The sequence below is a fragment of the Mustela lutreola genome, chromosome 5, assembly GCF_030435805.1.
Source record: "Mustela lutreola isolate mMusLut2 chromosome 5, mMusLut2.pri, whole genome shotgun sequence".
Lineage (NCBI taxonomy): Eukaryota > Metazoa > Chordata > Mammalia > Carnivora > Mustelidae > Mustela > Mustela lutreola.
Window position 1 is genome coordinate 157,617,004 of NC_081294.1, and position 27,777 is coordinate 157,644,780.

Below are 27,777 nucleotides of genomic sequence, written 5' to 3' on the forward strand. Positions count from 1 at the left end.
TTCATGGTTAAGTAATATTCCATAGTATATATTTACCATACTTATTTTATTCATTCATCCATTAATGGATACTGAAGTTATTTCCATCTCTTGCTTAGAGTATAATTTTATAATAAACATAAGAGTGCAGATATGTTTTTGATCAGTGACTTCGTTTCCTTTAGATACATACCTAGAAGTGGGATTACTGAATCATATGGTAATTTTACTTTTAATAATATGAATAATCTCCATACTCTTTTCCATACAAATTTATATCCCTATCACAGTGCATAAGTTCCCCATTTTCTCCAATATTTACCAAAATTTGCTAGTTTCAATTTTTTGGTAATATATATTCTAATAGGTAGTAATATCTTGCTGTGTTTTTCAAAGGTAAACAACAACAACAACAACATAATGACTTTGCCCTGAGTTTTTTACGTTGAGCACTTTTTAATGCTCCAGTTGGTCATTTACATAACTTTTTTGAAAAAAAAAAGTCTATTGAAATCCTTTTGCTATTTTTTTAATTATATATATTTTTTCTTTATATCTGTTGGTTATTAACTTCTTTTCAGATATAAGATTTGTATTTTCTTACATTCTGTGGATTGTGTTTTCATTCTCTCTCTCTCTCTTTTTTTTGGCAATGCAGAAACTTTAGTTTGATGTAATACCATTTATTTATTTTTGCTTTTTTTTGCTTGTGTTTTTGGTCTGGTATCCTAAAAACTATTGGCAAGACCAATGTCAAGGAGAATTTTTCCTATGTTTTCCTTTGGGAAATTTAGTTTCATGCATCACCTTTAAGTCTTTAATCTATTTCAAGTTAAGACTTATGAGTGATATAAGGTTCCAGTTTCATACTGTTTATGTGACTATTCAGTTTTAAATATCATTTATTGAACAGACTATCTTTACCCATTACATATGTTGGCCCCTGTCAAATATTAGGTGACTGTATGAAAGGATTTATTTCTGGACTCTCAATTCTGTTCTACTTGCTTATTGGTCTGTTTTTATGCCAGTATACTTTATTGTTTGGAGCATGAGGGCTTTGTAGTATAGTTTCAAATCAAGAAGTGTAATTTCTCTTCTTCATTCTTTCTCAGAACTGCTTTGATTATTTGTTGTCTTTTATGGTCTCATATACATTTTAGGATTCTTTACTTCTGTAAAAAAATAATATCGGATTTTTAAAAAGATTTTTAATTTATTTATTTGACAGAGAGAGATGACAAGCAGGCAGAGAGGCAGGCAGAGAGAGAAGAGGAAGCAGGCTTCCTGCTGAGCAGAGAGCCTGATGCGGGGCTCGATCCCAGGACCCTGGGATCATGACCTGAGCCGAAGGCAGCGGCTTAACCCACTGAGCCACCCAGGCGCCCCTAACATTGGATTTTTGATAGGAATTGGATTTATAGACGGTTTTCGGTAGTATGGACATTTTAACAATGTTAATTCTTACCATTCATAAATATGAGCTATCTTTCCATTTGTGTCTCCTTCAATTTCTTTATCAATGTCATAGTTAATGGAGTACAGATCTTTCATCTTCTTAGTTAAATCTATTCCTAAGTATTTTATTATTTTTGATGCTATTGTGAATTAGATTGTTTTCTTTATTTTTTCAGATAGTTCATCATTAGAGTGTTAAAATGCTCCTGTCTTGTGCTTACTTTGGCAGCACATATACTAAAATTGGAATGATGCAGAGAAGATTAGCGTGATCACTGAACAAGGATGACATGAAAAACTGGGAAGCATTCCATATTAAAAAAAATGAAACAAAACAAAATTCTTGTCTTTTATATATTGATCTTGTATTTGGCAGCTTTACTAAATTTGTTTATTCAAATTTTTTGGTGAAGATTTTAGGATTTTTTAACATGTAAGTTCATGTTATCCAAAAAAAGAAAATATTACTTCTTCTTTTTTTTTTTTTTTTTTTTTTTTTGGAGTCTCTTATTTCTTTGTGTTCCTTGTTTCTCTGGCTAGGACATCCAGTACTATGTCAAATGAGAGTAGTGAAAGTGGACACACTTGTCTTTTTTCTGATCTTTAAGGGGAAAACTTTCAAACGTTTTTGATTGAATATGAGATTAGCTCTGGGCTTGCAATATGTGTTTTTTCTTTAATGGATTTTTTAACTTATTTTTTTAAAATTTTTATAAACATATAATGTGTTTTTATCCCTATGGGTACAGGTCTGTGAATCACCAGGTTTACACATTTCACAGCACTCACCATCACTCACATAGCACCTGCCCTCCCCAATGTCCATACCCCCACCATCCTCTCCCAACACACCTCCCCCCAGCAACCCTCAGTCTGTTTTGTGAGATTCAGTCTTTTATGGTTTGTCTCCCTCCCAATCCCATCTTCTTTTATTTTTCTTTTCGTACGCCCGAAACCGCCTATGTTGCATCTCCACTTCATCATATCAGGGAGATCATATGATAGTTGTCTTTCTCAGATTGATTTATTTCGCCAAGCATAATACCCTCTAGTTCCATCCACGTCATCACAAATAGCAGGATTTCATTTCTTTGGATGGCTGCATAGTATTCCATTGTACATATATACACCACATCTTATTTATTGATTCATCTGTTGAAGGACATGTAGGTTCTTTCCATAGTTTAACTATTGTGGATATTGCTGCTATAAACATTTGGGTGTATGTGCCACTTCAGAATGCCACGTTTGTATCTGTAGGGTATATACCCAGTACTACAAGCACTGGGTCATAGGGTAGTTGTATTTTCAGCTTTTTGAGGCAGCTCCACGCTGTTTTCCAGAGTGGTTGCACCAGCTTGCATTGCCACGTACAGTGTAGGAGGGTTGCCCTTTCTCCACATCCTCGCCAGCATCTGTCATTGACTGACTTGTTCATTTTAGCCATTCTGAAAGGTGTGAGGTGGTATCTCATTCTGGTTTTGATTTGTATTTCCCTGATGCCGACTGATGTGGAGCATTTTTTCATGTGTCTGTTGGCCATTTGGATGTATTCTTTGCAGAAATGTCTGTTCATGTCCTCTGCCCATTTCTTCATTGGATTATTTGTTCTTAGGGTGTTGAGTTTGATAAGCTCTTTATAGATTTTGGATACTGGCCCTTTATCTGGTATGTCATTTGCAAATATCTTCCCCCAGGTAACTTCTGACAGTCATCTTTTGGCTTTGTTAACTGTTTCCTTTGCTGTGCAAAAGCTTTTTGATCTGATGAAATCCCAATAGTTCAGTCTTGCCCTTGCTTCCCTTGCCTTTGGCGATGTTCCTAGGAAGAAGTTGCTGCTGCTGAGGTCAAAGAGGTTGCTACCTGTTCTCTCCTCAAGGATTTTTTGGATTCCTTTCTCACATTATGCTTCTTCATCCATTTCCAGTCTATTTTCATGTATGGTGTAAGGAAATGGTCCAATTTCATTTTTCTGCATGTGGCTGTTCAATTTTCCCAACACCATTTGTTGAAAAGGCTGTCTTTTTTCCATTGGACATTCCTTCCTGCTTTGTTGACGATTAGTTGACCTTAGAGTGAGGGTGTATTTCTGGGCTCTCTATTCTGTTCCATTGATCTATGTCTATTTTGTGGACAGTTCCCTACTATCTTGATGATGACAACTTTGTAATAGAGCTTGAGGTCTGGAATTGTGCTGCCAACAACTTTGGCTTTCTTTTTCAATATTCCTCTGGCTATTCGAGGTATTTTCTGGTTCCATATATATTTTCGGATTATTTGTCCCATTTCTTTGGAAAAAATGGATGGGATTTTGATAGGGATTGCATTAAATGTGTAGATTGCTTTAGGTAGCATAGACATTTTCACAATATTTGTTCTTCCAATACAGGAGCATGGAATATTTTTCCATTTCTTTGTGTCTTCTTCAATTTCTTTCATGAGTACTTTAGAGTTTTCTGAGTATAGATTCTTTGTCTTTTTGGTTAGGGTTATTCCTAGGTATCTTAGGGTTTGGGGTGCAATTGTAAATGGGATTCACTCCTTAAGTTCTATTTCTTCAGTCTTGTTGGTTTAAAAAAATGCAACCAATTTCTGTGCATTGATTTTATATCCTGACACTTTACAGAATTCCTATACAAGTTATAGCAGATTTGGAGTGGAGTCCTTTAAGTTTTCCACATACATTATCATATCATCTGAAAACAGGGATAGTTTGACTTCTCTTTTGCCAATTTGGCAAAATTTGGATGCCTTTAATTCCTTTTTGTTGTCTGATTGCTGAGGCTAGGACTTCTAGTACGATGTTGAATAGCAGTGGTGATAACAGACATCCCTGCCGTGTTCCTGACTTCAGCGGAAAGTATTGTTTTTCTCCATTGAGAATGATATTTGCAGTGGGTTTTTCATAGATGGCTTTGATAATATTGATAATATGTGCCCTCTATCCCTACACTTTGAAGAGTTTTAATCAGGAAGGGATACTGCACTTTGTCAAATGCTTTTTCAGCATCTATGGAGAGTATCATATGGTTCTTGTTCTTTCTTTTATTGATGTGTTGTATCATATTGGTTGATTTGTAGATGTTGAACCAACCTTGTAGCCCTGGAATAAATCCCACTTGGTAGAGGTGAATAATCCTTTTAATGTACTGTTGAATACTATTGGCTAATATTTTGGTGAGAATTTTCGCATCTGTGTTCATCAAGGATATTGGTCTGTAGTTCTCTTTTTTGATGGGATCCTTGTCTGGTTTTGGGATCAAGGTGATGCTAGCCTCAGTAAAAAAGAGTTTGGAAGTTTTCCTTCCATTTCTATTTTTTTTTGGAACAGTATCATGAGAATAGGAATTAATTCTTCTTTAAATGTTTGGTAGAATTCCCCTGGGAAGCCATCTGGCCCGGGGCTTTTGTTTGTTTGGCGATTTTTGATGACTGTTTCAATCTCCGTACTGGTTATGGGTCTGTTCAGGTTTTCTATTTCTTCCTGGTTCAGTTGTGGTAGTTTATATGTCTCTAGGAATGTATCCATTTCTTCCAGATTGTTGAATTTGTTGGCGTAGAGTTGCTCATAGTATGTTCTTATAACTGTTTGTATTTCTTTAGTGTTGGTTGTGATCTCTCCTCTTTCATTCATGAATTTATTTATTTGGGTTCTTTCCCTTTTCTTTTTGATAAGTCTGGAAAGGGGTTTATCAATCTTATTAATTCTTTCAAAGAACCAGCTTCTAGTTTCGTTGATTTGTTCTATTGTTTTTTTTTCTGTTGTTGTTGTTGTTGTTGTTGTTGTTTTGTGGTTTTTGTTTCTTTGTTTTTTTGTTTCTATTTCATTGATTTCTGCTCTGATCTTTATTATTCCTCTTCTTCTGCTGGGTTTAGGCTTTCCTTGTTGTTCTTTCTGCAACTCCTTTATGTGCAGGGTTATGTTGTGTATTTGAGATCTGAGAGAGAAGCGTGGTTGCACATGTCTGTCCTTGCGCTCCCCAGGAGCAAGTCTGGGGAAGGTGCAGCACGCCGCCCCCAGAGAAGAGAAGGAGCCGTTGGCCTTGTGGTTGGGAAAAGGTCAGGAAGCAGGATAGCCTGCCGTGGCAGACACAGCAGGCTGGTGGCAAGACAAGTGTCACCCGCTCCCTGTGCAGAGAGACGAAGCCTGGCTGCTAAGGAGAAATGAAAGGACGACTAGGGCACGGACACGTGCTCCACTCTGAGGAAGGAGTCTGGGCAGAAGGCAGGCCTGTCCTGTGCCTCTGGTCCCAAGGGGACAGCATCTCCTTGACCACCGGTCCGTAGGGCAGACTTGGGCTTGCTACCAGGCGCCATACCCGGAACTCGCAGAAACAGCTCCCTCGAGAAACGGGCAGTCAGATGCCATCTTCCTCCAAGATGTGACAGCGTTTTCGGTGGCAGGGGGTTTGCCGAAGAAGGAGCTTCGGCATTCCAGTGAATGGGCGGTGTTCAGGGATCCTGTCGCCTCTCCTCACCTGTGGGGAAGGCACTGACCTAATCCGCGAGTCCGCCTGAGGGCCAGTGCCAAAGGCCAAGCGTTGCCTACACCGGGAGATGGTAGTGTGCATTGAGTGCCAATCCTAGGCCACGCACGCTGCTGCAGGGTTGTGGCTGTGTCTGCTTAGTTCGGCCTGGCAGTGTGAACCCAGGGCGCCAACATGGAGCCCGGAAAAGCAAGGCCCAAGAGGGACCAGCTCTCCCGCGGCTCTTCTTCCCTGACACGACAGAGTGAACACCGAAAGCCTTGCTGAGGAAGTGCAGCAAAGTGCCGTTCCGGCCAAGCTGAAAACCTCTGGGAAAGCATAGCAGTCGCTGGGAAATCAGAGTCGGTTCTGTGGGCTGCTGTTGCTGCTTGCCTTAGCCTAGTATTCGCAGCATGGCGGGAGAAACCCTCATAGAGCGAAAGCCTCTTTGCCCGGGCATCCCCTCTGGGAAAGCACAGCATTCTTAGGGAAATCAGAGCCGGGTCTGTGGGATGATGCTGCTGCTTGCCTGAGCAAGACTCTACAGCATGGTGTAATAAACCGGCATGGAGCGAAATCCTCTCTGCCTGGGCATCCCCTCTGCCTGAGAGAGAACCCTGGTTGCGCCTGTGGAAAGAGCCTTAAGGAAAGGGACATGTCTGTCACTGGGCTCCCCAGGAGCCTGTCTGGGGAAAGTGCAGCACGCTGCCCCAGGAGAAGAGAAGGAGCCCTTGGCCTTGTGGTCGGGAAAGGGTCGGGAAGCTGGAGAGCCGGCCCTGGCAGGAACAGCGGGCCGGTGGCAAGAAAAGTGTCACCCGCTCCCTGTGCAGAGAGTCGAAGCCTGGCTGCTAAGGAGACACGAGGGGACGATTGGGCAGGGGAGCGTGCTCCAATCTGAGGAAGGAGTCTGCGCAGAAGGAAGGCCTTTCCTGTGCCTCTGGTCCCAAGGGGACAGCATCGCCTTGGCCACCTGTCCAGAGGGCAGACGTGGGCTTGCCACCAAGCTCCCAGCCCTGAACTCACAGAAACAGCTCCTGGAGGAACGGGCATTCAGATGCCATCTTCCTCCAGGATGTGGCAGCATTGGCGGAGGCAGGGGGTGTCCCGGAGAAACAGGGACAGTTACCCATTACTCCCCAACCCAGGGCACGGGCAGTGTGCAGTGATCCTCTCATGTCTCCTCAAGGATGGGGAAGGCACTGGCCTAGTCCCCTGTCCACCTGAACGCCAGAGCGAAAGGGCAGGCCTTGCCTACGCCGAGAGATGGCATTGTGAGCAGAGTGCCATCCTAGGCCATGCACGCTGCTGCAGGGTCGAGGCTGTGTCTGCTTATTTCGGCTTGGCAGGATGAACCCAGGATGTGAACTTGGAGCCCGGGATAGCAAGGCACAAGAGGCACCAGCTCTCACGCAGCTCTTCTTCCCTGACACGACTGAAGCCTTGCTGAGGAAGCAGCGATGACGTGCTGTTCGCTCCAAGCCAAAGCCTCTGCAAAAGCACAGCATTCGCTGAGAAATCAGAGTCGGTTCTGCGGGCTCTGCTGCTGCTTGCCTGAGCCGTCTCACGGTGGGAGAAACCCGCATACAGCGAAAGCCTCTTTGCCGTGGCATCTCCTCTGGGAAAGCACAGCATTCATTGGGAAATCAGAATCAGATGTGTGGGATGCTGCAGCTGAATGCCTGAGCTAGTCTCCGCAGCATGGTGGAAGATAACCACATGGAGTGAAATCCTCTTTGCCCTAGCACCCCTTTGCCTAAGAGAGAAGTATGGTTGCACATCTGAAAGGGCCTTAAGGAAAGGGACACGTCTGTCACCGCGCTCCCCAGGAACAAGTCTGGGGAAGGCTCAGCACGTCGCCACCAGAGAAGAGAAGGAGCCCTTGGCCTTGGGGTCGGGAAACGGTCCGGAGGCAGGAGAGCCTGCCCTGGCAGAAACAGCAGGCCGGTGGCAAGACAAATGTCACCCGCTCCCTGTGCGGAGAGACGAAGCCTGGCTGCTAAGGAGATATGAAAGGACGACTAGGGCATGGATGCGTGCTCCACTTTGAGGAAGGAGTCTGGGCAGAAGGCAGGCCTGTCCTGTGCCTCTGGTCCCAAGGGGACAGCATCTCCTTGGCCACCTGTCCCAAGGACAGACTTGGGCTTGCCACCAGGTGCCATACCCAGAACTCGCAGAAACAACCCCATGGAGAAACGGGCAGTTAGATGCCCTCTTCCACCAAGATGTGGCAGCATTGTGGGTGGCAGGGATGTGCTGGGGAAGGAGTGGAGACAGTCCCCCACAGTTCCCCATCCCAGTGCACGGGCCGTGTGCAGGGATCCTGTCGCCTCCGCTCTCCTGTGGTGTAGGCACTGGCCTAGACACCGAATCTGCCTGAGCACCAGAGGAAGAGACAAAGCCTTACCTACGCCAGGAGATGGTAATAGGCATAGAGTGCCATGCTAGGCCACGCACGCTGCTGCAGGGCTTGACTGTGTCTGATAGTCCGGCTTAGCAAGGTGAACCCTGGGCGCGAACTTGGAGCCCGGGAAAGCAAGGCCCAAGAGGCACCAGCTCTCCCGCTGCTCTTCTTCCCTGCCGCGACAGAACGAATGACCAAAGCCTTGCTGAGGAAGCAGCAGCGAAGTGCGGTTCGCGCCAAGCTGAAATCCTCTGGGAAAGCATAGCAGTCGCTGGGAAATCACAGTCGGTTCTGCGGGCTGCTTTTGTTGCTTGCCTTAGCCTAGTATTCGCACCACGATGGGAGAAACCCGCATAGAGCGAAAACCTCTTTTCCCGGGCATTCCCACTGGGAAAGCACAGCATTCTTTGGGAAATCAGAGTTGGGTCTGTGGGATGCTGCCTGCTGCTTGCCGGAGCTAGTCTCCACAGCACGGTGTAATAAACCCACATGGAGCAAAATCCTCTTTGCCTGGGCATCCCCTCTGCCTGAGAGAGAAGCGCGGTGGCGCCTGTGGAAAGAGCCTTAAGGAAAGGGACATGTCTATCACTGCAGAGCGACAAAAGCCTGTCTGCTAAGGAGACACGAGAGCAAGATTAGGGCAGGGGAAAGGGCTCCACTCTGAGGAAGGAGTCTGGGCAGAAAGCATGCCTGTCCTGAACCTTTGGGCCCAAGGAGACAGCATCTACTTGGCCACCTGTCCGTGGTGGAGACATGGGCTTGCCACCAGGCACCACCCTGAACTCGAGAAACAACTCCCAGAAAGAACTGGCCATCAGATGCCATCTTACTACAGGATGTGGAAGCTTGGAGGAGGCACAAGGTTTAAGGGGAAGGAGTGGGGACAGTCCCCCAAAGCTCCCTATTCAGTGCATGGGCGGTGTGCAGGGATCCTGTCACCTCTCCTTTCCTGTGGGGAAAGCACTGGCCTACTCTGCGAGTCCGCCTGAGCGCCAGAGTAAATGGCCAAGCGATGCCTATACCTGGAGATGGTAGTGTGCATAGAGTGCCATCCTAGGCTAGGCACGTTACTGCACGGTTGTGGCTGTGTCTGCTTAGTTCGGCCTGGCAGGGTGAACCCATGACCCGAAGATGGAGCCCAGGAAAGCAAGGCCCAAGAGGCACCAGCTCTCCTGCAGCTCTTCTTCCCTAACGCGACTGAAGCCTTGCTGAGGAAGCAGCGGCGAAGTGCTCTTTGCTCCAAGCCAAAGCCTCTGCAAAATCACAGCATTCGCTGAGAAATGTTCTGCGGGCTGCTGCTGCTTGCCTGAGCCAAGTCTCGCAGTGGGAGAAACCCCGCATACAGCAAAAGCCTCTTTGCCTGGGCATCTCCCCTGGGAAAGCACAGCTTTCTTTGCGAAATCAGAGTTGGGTTTGGGGATGCTGCTGCTTGCCTGAGCTAGTCTCCGTAGCACGGTGTAGATACACGTATGCAGCGAAATACTCTTTGCCCTAGCATCCCCTTTGCCTGAGAGAGAAGCATGGTTGCACATGTCTGTCACTGCGCTCCCCAGGAGCAAGTGTGGGGATGGCACAGCATGCTGCCCCTGGAGAAGAGAAGGAGCCCCTGGCTTTGAACAGCCACATGCAGAAAAATGAAATTGGACCATTTCCTTACACCATACATGAAAATAGACTGGAAATGGATGAAGAAGCATAATGTGAGAAAGGAATCCAAAAAATCCTTGAGGAGAGAACAGGTAGCAACCTCTTTGACCTCAGCAGCAGCAACTTCTTCCTAGGAACATCGCCAAAGGCAAGGGAAGCAAGGGCAAGACTGAACTATTGGGATTTCATCAGATCAAAAAGCTTTTGCACAGCAAAGGAAACAGTTAACAAAGCCAAAAGATGACTGTCAGAAGTTACCTGGGGGAAGATATTTGCAAATGACATACCAGATAAAGGGCCAGTATCCAAAATCTATAAAGAGCTTATCAAACTCAACACCCTAAGAACAAATAATCCAATGAAGAAATGGGCAGAGGACATGAACAGACATTTCTGCAAAGAATACATCCAAATGGCCAACAGACACATGAAAAAATGCTCCACATCAGTCGGCATCAGGGAAATACAAATCAAAACCAGAATGAGATACCACCTCACACCTTTCAGAATGGCTAAAATGAACAAGTCAGTCAATGACAGATGCTGGCGAGGATGTGGAGAAAGGGCAACCCTCCTACACTGTACGTGGCAATGCAAGCTGGTGCAACCACTCTGGAAAACAGCGTGGAGCTGCCTCAAAAAGCTGAAAATACAACTACCCTATGACCCAGTGCTTGTAGTACTGGGTATATACCCTACAGATACAAACGTGGCATTCTGAAGGGGCACATGCACCCAAATGTTTATAGCAGCAATATCCACAATAGTTAAACTATGGAAAGAACCTACATGTCCTTCAACAGATGAATCAATAAATAAGATGTGGTGTATATATGTACAATGGAATACTATGCAGCCATCCAAAGAAATGAAATCCTGCTATTTGTGATGACGTGGATGGAACTAGAGGGTATTATGCTTGGCGAAATAAATCAATCTGAGAAAGACAACTATCATATGATCTCCCTGATATGATGAAGTGGAGATGCAACATAGGCGGTTTCGGGCGTACGAAAAGAAAAATAAAAGAAGATGGGATTGGGAGGGAGACAAACCATAAAAGACTGAATCTCACAAAACAGACTGAGGGTTGCTGGGGGGAGGTGTGTTGGGAGAGGATGGTGGGGGTATGGACATTGGGGAGGGCAGGTGCTATGTGAGTGATGGTGAGTGCTGTGAAATGTGTAAACCTGGTGATTCACAGACCTGTACCCATAGGGATAAAAACACATTATATGTTTATAAAAATTTTTAAAAAATAAGTTAAAAAATCCATTAAAGAAAAAACACATATTGCAAGCCCAGAGCTAATCTCATATTCAATCAAAAACGTTTGAAAGTTTTCCCCTTAAAGATCAGAAAAAAGACAAGTGTGTCCACTTTCACTACTCTCATTTGACATAGTACTGGATGTCCTAGCCAGAGAAACAAGGAACACAAAGAAATAAGAGACTCCAAAAAAAAAAAAAAAAAAAAAAAAAAAAGAAGAAGTAATATTTTCTTTTTTTGGATAACATGAACTTACATGTTAAAAAATCCTAAAATCTTCACCAAAAAATTTGAATAAACAAATTTAGTAAAGCTGCCAAATACAAGATCAATATATAAAAGACAAGAATTTTGTTTTGTTTCATTTTTTTTAATATGGAATGCTTCCCAGTTTTTCATGTCATCCTTGTTCAGTGATCACGCTAATCTTCTCTGCATCATTCCAATTTTAGTATATGTGCTGCCAAAGTAAGCACAAGACAGGAGCATTTTAACACTCTAATGATGAACTATCTGAAAAAATAAAGAAAACAATCTAATTCACAATAGCATCAAAAATAATAAAATACTTAGGAATAGATTTAACTAAGAAGATGAAAGATCTGTACTCCATTAACTATGACATTGATAAAGAAATTGAAGGAGACACAAATGGAAAGATAGCTCATATTTATGAATGGTAAGAATTAACATTGTTAAAATGTCCATACTACCGAAAACCGTCTGTAAATCCAATTCCTATCAAAAATCCTATGTAAAACATACCTTAAATTTAGTTTCAAAATATTTTATAGCATATAATGGACAATATACATAAGCCTTAAAGAAACAATCATATAAATAACCATTTCATACCTACTTAAAAATTGCATAATACCACATCCCTATATCCTCTCTGAATTCTCTAAAATAACCTTCAAAGGAAATACATTTTTAAAAATAACAGATTTTTTGTCAAATAATTTAATAAAATAAAAGTTTCATTCATCTATGTAGATCATAATAACTGTTTTTAATAAGCATGATATTATAACTCTGAAGTGTGCTAAAATGAAACCACCTGCTAGGGGTGACAGAAAAAAAATAAACATCATTTTTCCAAATAAGAGGAATTTATTACCTTTGAATCAAAGCATGTGGATTTGCTCAAACTGGCAATAAAGGAATATGGAAACACAAACCATAGAAAGTCATATTTTAGATTTCTAAAAGACTTCGAAGTGAAGAGTATACATTTTTTAAATGCTACATAATGCTACGTAATGACAAGATGACAGGTTGTGACAAATAGCATTTTAAAAGCTCTACTCATAATGGAACGGAAGGTGTCATTTCCCTATAATTTTATATATGTCATTAATTTACTATATCTGGATACAATATATTACCAAACAGATGTTCATCAAAAACTAAATCATTTTTAGTGGAACATAATAATGTGAACCTACATCTATTTTTCATTTTTTTCGATCTAACATTTATCGTCTCGCTAAACATTTTATCAGTGGTCGACAAAATTCAAAAAAAATAGAATAAAAAGTCGTGTTTGGAAAAGTAGATTTTTTTTCAAATTTGCATTTAAATGAAAATATTTGCTGATATTTTTAAAACTTTAAATGTAATTTTATATATATCTGACCTATCAGATGATATAAAATTTTTGGAGAAAATATGACATATTTTTTTATCTTGGTTGAAGGTATTAATAAAGAGCAACTGTTTGTATTATTTGTATTGTGATATCTTAGTTAATAAACATGAATAACTGGTATAAAATATTTTTTTAAAAAAATTTTATTTATTTACTTGACAGAGATCACAGGAAGGCAGAGAGGCAGCCAGAGAGAGAAGAATGGAAGCAGGCTCCATGCTGAGAAAAGAGCCCACTGTGGGACTCAATCCCAGGAACCTGGAATCATGACCTGAGCCGAAGGCAGAGATTTTAACCCACTGAGCCACCCAGGCGCCCTAAAATATGATTTTTTTATATATAGAATTATAGTTCTTGCCAAAATATGGAACTAGCTGGACCTGAATGCCTCCTTCAAAGTCAGCTCAGGAGAAATTATGCAAGTGTAATATGGAACTATTTCAGATATTAACCAAAAACAAAGAAATGATGACAAATTCCTTAAAGACTCAAAGTTGCTCTTGACTGGTATGTTTTGAGCTCTATTCCTGGTTTGAAGACAGGTTTTTACAGGCCTGTCACTGTAGAAATCAGCTGGATGTTTAGAGGCTATCAGAATTGTACAAAGACCTTGAAGGGGTAAAGACTTGAAAATTCTTTAGAGAGATTAGCTCCCTAAGGCATTATTCCTCCACACATTTTCCTCCAATCAATTGAGACTGATGGATGAGGGGCACCTGAGTGGCTCTCTCATCATGTGGGTGGTGGGTTAAGCCTCTTCCTTCATCTCAAGTCATAGTCTCTGGGTCCTGGGATCCAGCCCCACATCCGGCTCTGCTCAAAAGGAAGCCTGCTTCCCTCCCTGCTTGCCTGCCTCTCTGCTTAATTGTGATCTCTCTCTCTCTCTTTCTCTCTCTCTGTGTCCAATAAATAAATAAAATCTTAAAAAAAAAAAGGCTGATGGATGATAAATTATGAAAACTGCTCCCTCCAAATGATGCTTCTTCATAAGGATTTAAGAATTTAAAATTGTAAGAATTTAAAATTGAAACTTGATCGTAGGATTTATCTTATAGAATAACATCAAGTGAAGGCAGTTTATTAGTTCCGAAGTATTTGTGATTCTGAATTCTTGGCCTCATTAGTAAATTTTTTTTTAAATTCTCCCATGGAGTGGTGATTGGCCTTCAGTCTTTCATTGATGTACATCATTGGGTCAAACGAGATGTGTGTGACCAGAACTATATATAATCTTCTTTGTATTTCACTGGAGATGGCATTTCTGAGATTTGTTCAATTGAATTTGGACAGATGTTTTAATAGTCACTTCTAGAGTTGTCCCTGAAGAATATCTTCCTTTTTTTCTCTTCCCGATTCTCTGAAAAACCCTGACTAATTCACATTATCACAGTGATATCACAATTCAAGTTTTTCCAAACACTATAGCTGCAAAATAGAAGGAAGCTACTCATAAGGTAATACTATTCTGAATGATTGAGAAAGAAAACATTATTATAATTAAGCTACCAGGTTTCAATGTATTTTATTGTTGCTTAGAAAATCCTAGCATACCCAGACTTTACAGAGATTTGATGATCCTAAGAGGAGCTGAACTCATGGACCAAAATAACTATGCACATAAAAAGTACAATTACTTACCTAAAAAAGATGATGTGGTTAACTTTATATGGCAATCCAAGTGTTATTGGAACAGGAATTTAAAAAATAGCTTAGGGGCGCCTAGGTGGTGCAGTGGATTAAGCCACTGCCTTCAGCTCAGGTCATGATCTCAGGGTCTTGGGATCAAGTCCTGCATCAGGCTCTCTGCTCAGCAGGGAGTCTGCTACCCTCACTCTCTCTCTCTCTCTCTCTATCTCTGCCTGCCCTCCGTCTACTTGTGATCTCTCACTGTCAAATAAAGAAAGAAAGAAAATCTTAAAAAAAAAAAAGAATGACTGTACTTTTTAAAAATAGCTTAAAAGGGGCGCCTGGGTGGCTCAGTGGGTTAAGCCACTGCCTTCGGTTCAGGTCATGATCTCAGGGTCCTGGGATCAAGCCCCACATCGGGCTTTCTGCTCAGCAGGTAGTCTGCTTCCTTCCTCTCTCTCTGCCTGCCTCTCTGCCTCCTTGTGATCTCTCACTGTCAAATAAATAAATAAAATATTTTTAAAAATAGCTTAAAAGTATATGATAAAATAATGATATACATATACAAAGAAAAGAAAGAGACTATACTGTGAATATAAATTAAGTGAAAATTGTTGAAATAAAGAATACAATAAATGGAGACTAAGATGAATATAGCTGTAAAATGAATAAATGAGTTGGGAAAAACAAACAAATAAACAAATTAATCACTTCTGCCCAAATGCAGCAGAAGAGAAAAAAAATAAAGAAAATATTTAAATAAGTACTGAGATAAATTTTGGAGAATTAAAGAAAGATAAAAGATACCAGACTTAAAATGATGCCAAACATGAGAAATCAGAAACAAAACAAAACAAAAACCACACACACCAAAAACCACTCATATACATTATGGTGAGTTTTAAGAATATCAAAAACAGAGAAGAGCATAATTGATGCCCAAGAGAAGAACAGATCACCTAAAATGTACAAGAATAATACTGACAGCAGGATTCTCAATAGTAATAACATATAAAGGAGACAGCTTAGTGTTTGTATATATGAAAAAGATATTTGAAACTAGATATTATACATCAGCCAAATTATTGATTAAATTTGAGAGCACAGTAAAAATACAATGAAGCATGTTAGGTCTTAGAACATTTATCACACAGAGATACACATTTTAGAAAACTTCCTTGGAGGACAGCTCAATTTAGATAGAAAAAACAGAATTATGTACTCAAAGGCACCTTTTGAAGGAAGGATTGAATATAGTCTGCACTGCAAATATTCTTTAATCGTATGTTCTGAATTTCCTAAATTTAAGAAGTATTTGTTCAAATATTTATCTTTAAATAAACCCTAGGAGACTTTTTCTTGGGTTCTGGAAAATCAGTCCATTTGGATACAAATCTTTTTGTCACTGATGGAAATTTTGATAGGCCTTAACTGTGGAATGCCTAATGTATTGTTACAGCAATTGTGATTTGCCATTACATGGGTGATGTGTGTGTGTTGTGTGTGTTTATTTTTATTTTTGATGGTTTTACACTTCTATGAGATTTTTAAGTAGACATAATTTTAATAAATTGTGATTTGTTGAAATTTATCTGAGGTTATATATAATAAAATGAAATTTGTGTGAACTACAGAAGTGCGTCTCCATTTTTTTGTTTTAAGAGTAGACTGGTCTTTAAAAATTGTCCAAAGAAGTACATCATATTCATTATTAAATTTGATAATATACAATAAAGTATTTATGGTCCTATGGAACCATATCAAATTCTACTATTAATTCATATTAATAATTACCATAAGAGGAAAAAGGGATATTTTTCAAAAGGAAAATTAGCGTATTTTTCAGAATATGATATAGTGTTATTCACTGAACAGAGGGAACAAATGTCAACGTTTAACACAGTTTACAGAATGTTTTAACATAAATTGAAACTTAAATCTGACCAAATTTCACAGTTTTAAGTAAAATGATAGCACTTTATATCCTTGAAAAGTGGTAAGTGACCCAAAACATTGCTTAGAAAAACAAATTTAACACTACACTAGTCTGAGATAGTTAAGTTATGGTACAACTTGCCATTGTGTATCATCAAATGGTATATTTTTTTCTTTTGGTCTTGTCATTATATTTTATTTTAGCCATTCTGGTAAGTGTGTAGTGATATCTCAGTGTCATTTTAATAGCATTTCCTTGATGTCTAATTATGTCAAAATATATTATTTTATGTTTAATGTTCTGAGCTTTCTCAGTTCAAGACCATGAAGCCACTTAGGAAAAATACAGTTGCAGATGCACTCATAGACCAACTCTTATTTAGAAATAAGAAGAAACATTACTACCCATTCCAACAAAAAATAGATTTGTTATGCAGTAGGGATTTTATAAATTACCTGACACAACTTACATAGTAAGATGAAAAGGGACAGGCGGCTTCTTGCATCATTTTAATTTCAATTTTCAGTATAATTTTTCCAAGGTATACACAGAATATACATTTAATGTAAAATGTGAACATTTTAAACTCTGTATATGGAAATTAATCAATTTTAAGTTTATAACAATCAAAATTAACGGAAGTTTATTTTAAATTAGTTAGCTTTCTCTGCATTGCAAGACAGAATAATCAAGAATTGGTAAGAAAAAAATAATCTCTGTAAAATTACCGGGGGTGCATTATAAAGTGTTCGGTAACCGATCAAACTCACAATTTGGATTGAATGGCAAGTGATTTTTACAATCTGGAACTCATTGTCAATTTTTTTTTCTTCATTGTGTCTTAATAAATTACTGTGTTCATTTGCATGGAAGTGAAGAAAAATGCATGACATTTCATCTCAACACTAACACTTTTAACTGGCAACTCTGAATGTACTTTCCAGCAGTGAAACAAAGTAAAGATCAATGATGTTTCATGAAATATTTGTTATAATTCTCAAGGAGATAGGGAGTTTGTGCAAAAATGCAAATCACAGGTGAACCCAGAGACTATGGACTCTGAAAAACAATCTGAGTGGAATGAAGTGGGGGGGGGGGGTTGGGATGTTGGGGTACCAGGTGGTGGGTATTATAGAGGGCACAGATTGCATGGAGCACGGGGTGTGGTGCAAAAATAATGAATACTGTTATGCTGAAAATAAATAAATGTATTTTTAAAAAATGCAAATCACTTTGCGACTAAACACATTGCTTATTTCAGCTAACTTTTAAAAAATATGCTAAGACTCTCTCAAAAAAGGAAGCAATGATTTAGGTTTCCCTTCAAACTCCTTATCTAATCCTGAACCAACAGCACATAGTTCAAAGAGCAACTAATTTGAATAGCTCCAATTTACACGTTTCCTAACAATGCTTAATTTAGTGGAATTTCTGTCCAATTATGTTAATTTGATGTAGTGAAAGACAAACATTCAAAAAGATCATCCTTAATTTATATAGATTGCCAAACTCTGCATTTTCTGAATGATGCCCAGGAACGTATTTTCAAAATCAAACAAACAATGCCAGAACCACTATTAGGTCATCTCTAGGCAGAAAGTGACTCGGAGCCTACATTACTCTCTCCCTGAAAGTATATTGTAGGCACTGAAACTGAAAAACACACAAAGGAGTAAGAAGTGGCCCTTCAAGAAACATATACAATATCAAGGTTTAACATGAAGCAGCATGTCTTCTCTAAGTAAAGAAACATTGTACCAACTGACTTTACTGAAACTTTATATTTATTGCTCTCATTTTAGGTCATAGTGTCCTTCTGCATGCAGGCTGCTATAACGGACATGATATAGACTGAATAGCTTATAAAGAACAGGAATTTATTTCTCACAGTTCTAGAACTGAGAAGTTCAAGATTAAGGAATGGGCAGATCCAGGGAGAGCCCACTTCCTCATAGATGGCGATCTTCTCACTGTAAACATACATGATGAATGAATCAAGAGAACTCTCTGGGGTCTCCTTTAAAAGGACTGTAATCCCACTTATGACCTAATCACCTCCCAAAGGCCCCTATGTTTTAATACTATCACTTCCAGACTTAGATTTCATAATATGATTTTGGGAGACATAAACATTCACACCATAGTATATAGAAACAAAAAAAGACACAAAAACAACAAACAACAAAAATTATTTTAACTACCTACTATTTTCAACTACATAAAATTTTAATTTGTTTCTATATAATATTAAATAACTCATTTGAGTGATTCACTTATATCCAATGCATCTGAGTGCAATTAAATTTGCTTACCCAACATATCCAGCAGCATATTTCTTCAGACTATCCCATTCCCCACCTTACAGGATTTACCGCAATTAGAAAACAGGGGATAGACGATAGATAGATAGATGTATACATAAACACACTTGTACATACACATATGCATATTTTTTCCTGTTAATGATACTCATGCAAATAAAATTTAAGCTCAAGGAAACCTGTCTTGTGTGTTACTTAATATCCAGTTTTTAGTCAACATCCAAAAACAAATAATCCAATAAAAACATGGATAGAAGACATGAACAAGTGTTTCCCCAAAGAACACATTCAAATGTTCAGTAGATACATGAAAAGATGTCCATCATCATGTATCATCCGGAAATTGGAAAGCAAAACTAGAAAGAGATACCACCTCACACCTGTCAGAATGGCTAAAATCAACACTACAAGAAACAAAAGGTGTTGGAGAGGATGTGAAAAAGTAACACTTGTGGGGCCTGCCTGGATGGCTCAGTGGGTTAAGCCTCTGCCTTCAGCTCAGGTCATGATCTCAGGGTCCTGGGATCAAGTCCCACATCGGGCTCTCTGCCAGGCATGGAGCCTGCTCCCTCCTCTCTCTCTCTACTTGTGATCTCTCTCTGTCAAATGAATAAAATCTTAAAAAAAAAAAAAGAAAAAGTAACAATTGTGAACTGTTGGTGGTGATGCAAACTGATACAGCCATATTTGAAAACAGGATGGAATTTTCATAAAATTTAAAAATAGAAGTCCTTTGTGATCCAACAATCCTGTTGGGGTGTATTTACCCAATGAATATAAGAAAACTTATTCAAAGGGTTGCTAGCACCCCTATGTTTATAGCAGCATTATTTATAAAGCAAAGATATGGAAAAAGCCCAAGCATCCATCAATTGATGAATAAATAAAGAATAAGTGGTATGTATATACAATGGAATATTATTCTGCCATATAAAAGACTGAAATCTTGCCATTTGCAATAACATGGATGGAACTAGATAGTATAATGCTAAAAGTGAAATAAGTCAGTTAGACAAAGACAAATACCTTTACTCACATATGGAATAAAAGAAACAAAACAAACAAGCAAAGGGGAAAATAATAAGACATAGAAAGAGAAACAAAGCAAGAAACAGACATTTCATTACGGAGAACAAACTGATGGTTACTTGAGGGGATCTGAAAGGAGTGATGCATTAAATAAGTGATGGGGGTTAACTAGAGCACTTGTCATGATGAGCACTGAGTGCTATATGTTATATTGTACACAAGAAACTAATACAACCACTTATGTTAACTAACTGGATTTCAAATGAAAACTTTTTTAAAATCCCAGTTTTTAGCTCACATTCTGGCTTACAAAAGGGATTTAGTCAGGAATTTGGAGATTAGTTAATGAACAAATAAGGGGTGAACAGGCAGTTGTTAGATAAAATTACTATCCTTTCTGGCATGATCTTATACCTTTTATCTAGAATTATTTTTATCACTTTAGACTCTTCCTATTTTATTTTGAGTCATTAAACAAAAATTTCCTCAAAGGACCTTAGAGTCCATCCAATTTGAGCAACAGTGTGAGAGAGGAAATGGTGTCCAGGAGGAAAAAAAAAAAAAAGATGAAACTACTTTTGTTTACTAGTGAATGCATAGTTCTTCCACAGAAGAAGCTCTAAGTGGTCATGGCTCCAGCTTTATATGTGTTCAGTCATATGTTCAGAAGTAGGTAACACTATCAAAAAATATAAAGCATCTGAGATTATTTTCCCTTATTTGAAAGCTGGTGTATGAGTCTGCCGTGGTTTCTTGGGTGTTGATAGAAGACGCAGACTCATGGTTCAGTAATAATATAGTTTATTATTCACAGCAATAGAGGTAGCCAGAATATTAACAGTACTTGTGTGTGTGTGTTTGTGTGTGTGTGTTTGTTTGTTTGTGTGTGTGTGTTTGAGTGTGTAAGGGTGGGAGTTATATATCAGTTTTGAGCCTCAGTTCCCACAAGAAGAATCAAAACAGAGGCAGATAATATTTGCAAACACAACAGGTTAAGTTAAAAAAAAGATACTATTTCTGTCTTCCAAGTCTATTCAATACAACCATCTTCAAAGGATGGTCTAGAACAAATAATAAATGCAGAAATGTAAGCAACCAATTGAAAAGTGTCTCCCAAGAAACACACTTTGAGAGTCTTCATTTGACAAAAATACTATAGGATATTAAATGGATCAGGTGCATTGAATACTGGAAGGTTAAAATTACAAGGGACCATATATTTTTAAGCAGTTCTGGCATCCAGTAGAGTTCAAATAGGTTTTATAATATTGAGGAAAGAAGCCATCAAAACCTGGGCCCAGGGGCGCCTGGGTAGCTCAGTGGGTTAAGCCTCTGCCTTCCGCTCAGGCCATGATCTCAGGGTCCTGGGATCGAGCTCTGCATCAGGCTCTCTGTTCAGCAGGGTGCCTGCTTCCCCCTCTCTCTCTGCCTCTCTGCCTACTTGTGGTCACTGTCTGTCAAATAAATAAGTAAAATCTTAAAACAAAACAAAACAAAAAACCTGGGCCCAATTTTCCCAAAAGTATGATTCTGATTCTAGTCTCTATGATGTTATCCCTTGAAGACAATGTCTCTAATTGAGTTGAATTAGTTTACTAAAGAGCATACCCCCACTTGTTGTAGGAGATGAACAATATGCAAGAGGCAAAATGCCACATGGAAGCCACCTGGTCTTCAGTGGAATATAGAATCAGTTCCTTTGGGATGAATTTGTTCCACATTTGACTTCCCACTTAAGGGAAAATAAGAGTGCCTTCTAATAGATTTTAAATAGGAAATGACAACGGAAGCTTATACAAGATTATAAAATGGGAAACTTCATTTAGATAAGCAATAATTTCAAAGTCATCTTCTTAATATTACAGACTCTTCACATAATCATAATTTTATTTTGGTATTATATGGTCATTTCAAATATAGTAAATATAAAGAATTTACCTCTGTAATTATAGCGAGTCTGGTCGTAGTTTAATGGCAACAAAACTTCAATTTAGAAGTATGGTCTACCAATTATTAATACATTTGGAAATGGTGTGTCATCTTCACTCCACTTGTCTCACGAAAACAGTGAGCCAAAAAAAGTAGGTCCAAGCTGTTTACTATGGTCAAAATGGGTTGCTTTTGCACTTGGTAAAGAAGCAGTCATATTTTGGAAGAAGAAACTGAGGCTATTAATATTTTCAACTTGTTTTCAGAAAAGGAAAGAAAGCTAAAGCCAAAATCTTACACAAGGTGGCAGGAGAATGATCTTTTCCCAGATAAAGGGTTTTTCAACTTAGCCATGTTAGGAGGAAGAAGAGATGAGACATTGTGGACTTGACTAACGTTTGTACACTGTTCAAAAACTTTTCAAAGAAATGTGTATTGGGCGCCTGGTTGGCTCAGTGGGTTTAGACGCTTCATTCAGCTCAGGTCATGATCTCAGGGTCCTGGGATTAAGTCCTGCATCAGGCTCTCTGCTCAGCGGGGAGCCTGCTTCCTCCTCTCTCTCTCTGCCTGCCTCTCTGCCTACTTGTAATCTCTCTCTGTCAAATAAATAAATAAATAAAATCTTTTAAAAAACTAATGTGTATTATTTTCTTCTTTTAGTTGAGACAAAAAACAAACAAACACACAAACAAAAACCACTAATGAGCTTACTCTTAAAAGGAGGTAAACAAGAAACTAGCAAAGATTGAGTGTTAGGTATTGTCCCCCTCCTTTTTTTTTAAATTATGTTATGTTAGTTACTATACAATACATCATTAGTTTTTGAAGTAGTGTTCCATGATTCATTGTTTGTGTAAAACACCCAGTGCCCCATGCAATATATGCCCTCCTCAATACCCATCACCAGGCTCACCCATCCCCACATCCTTCTCATCTTTAAAACCCTCAGTTTGTTTCTTGGAGTCCATAGTTTTTCATGTTTCATTTCCCCCTCCAATCCCCCCACTTCATTTTTCCTTTCCTTCTCCTAATGTCCTGCATGCTATTCCTTAGGTTCCACAAATAAGTGAAACCATATGATGATTGACTTTCTCTGCTTGACTTATTTCACTTAGCATAATCTCCTCCAGTCCCATCCATGTTGATGCAAAAGTTGGGTATTCATCCTTTCTGATGGCTGAGTGATATTCCATTGTATCCATAGATCACATCTTCTTTATCCATTTATCTGTTGAAGGGGATCTTGGCTCTTTCAGCAGAATGGCTATTGTGGACATTGCTGCTATGAACACTGGGGTGCATATGGCCCTTCTTTCCAGTAAAATGGAGCTAGCCTATGACCCAGCAATTGCACTACTGAGTATTGACCTCAAAGATACAGATGTAGTGAAAAGAATTAGGTATTGTTAAATCACAAATGCAGGGGATAGAAGTTATGGTACAGAAGAGGGAAGGGCAACCATATGGCAGAGTAGAATAAAGTAGCTCAGGAAGAAATTAGTCATATCCAGATATTGTAAGGCATGTGGGGTTGGCAGGGAGAGCATGAGAAATCATGAGAGAAGAGAGAGAAAATGGACCAGGCAGGAGAGGTTTATAACATTTTAACATCTAAGGTAAGCATATGCAAAGCAGAATAGGGAAAGAAATAAAAGATTTTATAAGACTCAATACATAAGGAATAACGTGGGGGACACTGGGAGATGGAGAGAAGTGTGCTGGGGGAAATCGGAGGGAGAGACAAACCATGAGAGACTGTGGACTCTGAGAAACAAACTGAGGGTTTTGAAAAGGAGGGTGGCAGGTGGTTGGGTGAGCCCAGTGGTGGGTGTTAAGGAGGGAATTTATTACATGAAGCACTGGGTGTGGTGCATAAACAATGAATTTTGGATCACTGAAAATAAATTAAAAGAAAAAAAAAGACCGACTACAGACATGGACCTCAGTGTAACACAGATATGGAACTCACTGTAATACCAGCCACTTCCCACCGACTCACACAGACTATGATAATAATAAATAATAATGCAATTAAGAAAATTGCCTGCCAAATATTTTTTCCTCTTTTTTATTTTTATGATTATTATTTTTATTTTATTTTTAAAGTTTTTATTTAAATTCGAGTTCATTAAAATAAGGTTAATATTAGTTTCAGGTGTATAATATAGTGATCAACACTGCCATACAATGGCTTAAATAAAAAAATGAAAAAAAATTTTTAAAAAGATTTTATTTTTAAAAACCTCTACACCCAAGGTGGATTTCAAACGTACAACCCCAAGATCAAGAGTTACATATTTACTGACTGATCCAGCCAGGCACCCCAACAAATAAAAATTTTATAAAATTGTTGAGTTTGTGGAAGTCTCATTTGCTCAGTCAGTTAAGTGTCTGCCTTTGGCTCAGATCATGATCTCAAGAGTCCTGGGATCGAGCCCCATATTGCTCATTCTCTCTCTCTCTCTCTCTCTCTCTCTCTCTCTCTCTCTCTGGCTTTTGCTCTTAAATAAATAAATAAAATATTTTTAAAAAAAATTGTTGAGTTTGTTTAACTAGTTTTAAACTAGTAGACAGAGATGAAGATAAAGTATGATGTCATGGCAGGGAAAAATACAACTTACACGTTTTAAAAATAAAATGTGCAATGCAAGTTACATCACTTCTTTTATCACCACACTGGGACTTACCCTACTGAGTTGTTGTAATGTAAGGACCTATTTTATATTTTTATATTTTAGCAAGAGGCTTTCATTGAGATTAACCCTTAAACTGTCCTTGCTCCCCTTCCCCCAGGGGATTCACTTAAAAACAAGTCCTGGAAATCAGCTCCAGGTAACAAAGCCCATATACAAGGGTGGGTCAGGCCAGGTGGAGACATAAATCAGCGGGAGGGGGGGCGGTGTTTGCATATTGTCTCCCTAGATACTAAGGAGTATGCCCCACTCCTCCGCCCTTTGGGAACCATTTTGGCACCAATCCTAATCAAGGTGTAATAGGCTGGGTCAAATGTCTATACTAGGGTAAATTGAACCTCAATTGGTCACCTAGCCTCACTGTGGAGTTTCCTGTGTGTGTTAAAATCTCATTGGTCACCTGTGTGTGGCCAGGCCTGACTGCATGGCCTCTGCCCTTAAATGCTAGACTGTGAAACACCGAAGGGTTGCCTTCTCTCATAAGAGGTGTGGCCCTGAACGTTCGGTTAGATTCCTGATGCTTGGCATGAAATAAAGCTTTGCTTGACCTTCACTTTACATCAGTCTCGCTCCTTTAATCATAGACCCATTATTGGGGCATAACAGTATTAATCTTATAATTATAAGTCCACAATGCATCCATCATCCATTCTACCCCTTAACATTCCCCTTTGGACAGACACATGATCTAGAACAAGCCTTATTTCATAGTGCCTTGTAGGAGATTTTTGCTACTGCCTAAATTGCCTACTTTCCTCTCACCATTACCACGGAAATTGGGTCCACTGAAACAAAAGGGGTAGTGTAAGAAATTAACAACTTCCATAAATCTCTTTAAATAATAAAGTATAAGATAGTGATACCTTTTTTCCTGCCACATAACCAATTCTTGCAAGAATAAGGTCATATAAGAGAATTTACAACACATGCTAGCATTATCCTCCTGGACCCAGATCATTTGTATGTTTCTCTGTCTCTGAGAAATGTAGTTATTTACATGACTGAAACCTACACATTGTTTGATATGACTACTAATATTACCTACATTATTTTAAAGCCTGTTTAAGGCTTCTGAAATACATAGGTTTTGTAAACACTTATTAAGCATCTTGTATATATCAAACACTTTAAAAATCTCTGCTTTAAAAACAAAAAACAAAAAAACTCTACCTCAATGGAACTTTGAGTCTGAAAAAGATACAGGCAATATACAAGGCAACAGATAGAATAATTACATATTTGATTATATACTCCGAGGATGTCACATTAAATTGATATGAAAATGATGAGAAGGATCTGGATTTCCTGTCAAAATTTTTTACCTTAAAAAGAAATTGATATTTAGGGAAAGTTGTTACTGAAAGAGGTCCTGTGTCAACCAAAAATGTGAAACCATGATCTGACTAAATTTTCTAATTGTGATCATTGCTTTGTTTAGCTGTCTTATATTAAGACTGAATTTAGTAATTCAGTCTCAGATTTCAGTAAGTCTTTTTTTTTTAAGATTTTATTTATTTATTAGAGAGAGAGAGGGAGGGGCAGAGGGAGAGGAAGAACCAGACTCCTTGCTGAGTAGGCAGCTGATGCACGACTGGATCCTACTACCCTGGCATCATGACCTAAGCTGAAGGAAGACACATAACCAACTGAGCCACCCAGGCACTCTAGACTGTAAACTTCTTAAAGGTAAAAAAGTTTATTCTTCTAGTAGTTCCACAGACATTTCTAACATCCATAAGAAAGCATGTACTGATGTAAAATGCCAGCAAATCAAATTATTTAAAAAAGAAAGAAAGAAAGAAAAGATATATCTGGATAAAGAGAAAAACAGAAAATCTAATAATACATTGAATTATTAGAGCAAAGAGTGGAGGAAGAGAAAATAAATATGAAATACAGATTTCCACTAAAAGAAAAAAATTGAATAAGGCAGGAGATTTAGAAAATTATTATGACAGACTTGAGAAAAAAATAAAATAGGAATTTTTAGAAAATAGCAATGAATGAAAAGGTAAATTGTTCCTACCTCTATAATATTAGCTGTTTGTTGTTGTTGTTGTTGCTAATTTACCTATTTAAGCTAATAAACAAAGAAAGGTTTCATTTAGCCATAAGGTTTCTATATATATATATATATTTTTTTTTTCCATTTAGGGATAAGGTATATATATATATATATATATATATTTAAATTTTAATTGTTAGAAAATGTGTCACAGAAAGTGTTTAAACTTTAAGATACAGATGCAACATGTAACGAACTACATTGTTTGAACGTCTAATTTGTAAATGCTGTTAGAGGAAACTTGGTGGAAATGTCCTTATGTGGTTGTGTTTCTGGAACTAAGTATATTTATTAATAAGGAATAGTTTAAAATTATGAAATGACCAGGAGTGGACAATTTTCCTAATCCTATCAGCTCTTTGCAGCTCTTTTATTAGCCCCCTTCAGGAATATCAGCTTTATTTATCTAATTAAATTTTATATTAATGTGCTTTTGACTTTTGGCCTTTCTCTTCCTTCTGTTCTTTTTTTTACCCTAAATTACATGTTTCTGTTTAACATCTACTATCAATTCTTTGATATGAATTCTCAACATCAATTTACTAACTCCAGAGATGAAGCAGCATCAATATTTAGAAGCAAAGAATACAAAGCCTTGGGCATCTGGATGGCTCAGTCAGTTAAGCATCTGCCTTCGACTCAGGTGGTCATCCCAGGGTCCTGGGATGGAACCCCAGGTTGAACTTTCTGCTCAGCTGGGAGCCTACTTCTCCCTCTCAGTCTGCCTGCAGCTCCCTTTGCTTGCATTCTCCCTCTCTTTGTCAACTAAATAAAATAAAATAATGTCAATAATACATTTATTTATTCATTAAAATGCAATTATTACACAATACATAATGTATTGCATAATTATAATAATGATTAAATAATTTATTAAATATTGATATTAAATATATCAATTTAATTAAATAAATATTTTTTAGAATTTAAAATATTTCAAATTTAGATTATTAAATATTAAACCATTAATTTAATAAATAAATATCTAAACATAATTAAATAAAATTATTTATTAAAATGAATAAAATACTGTTGTCATTATCTGAGCATGTATTTTTAAATAGTCTAAAAAAAACCATCTAATAAAGTCTAAATACATTGAGTTCAGATATTTATACAAGTTAACCCAGACACTCAACCCACAGACAGTTTCAAAACATTTGCTTTTATCTACTATTCAAAATACGATTGTAAAGTATTTATTTATAACTTTGACATAGCAAGGAAACTTGGAGAAAAAGGAGACATTTGCTTTTAATATTTGAAAATTATTTTGTTCAATTAAAAAAAATAAAAACCTTAACACA

The 27,777-nt window shown here is 38.5% G+C and overlaps 2 non-coding genes across 2 annotated transcripts; one reads left to right on the forward strand and one right to left on the reverse strand.

The window, feature by feature from the left end:
- Positions 1 to 1,650: 1,650 nt before the first annotated feature.
- On the forward strand, positions 1,651 to 1,757 carry LOC131832828 (U6 spliceosomal RNA). Its single transcript, XR_009354190.1, has one exon. It is a non-coding gene; the product is annotated as a U6 spliceosomal RNA (small nuclear RNA).
- A 9,832-nt stretch (positions 1,758 to 11,589) lies between these two features.
- On the reverse strand, positions 11,590 to 11,696 carry LOC131832829 (U6 spliceosomal RNA). The gene has a single exon (XR_009354191.1). It is a non-coding gene; the product is annotated as a U6 spliceosomal RNA (small nuclear RNA).
- Positions 11,697 to 27,777: the final 16,081 nt, after the last annotated feature.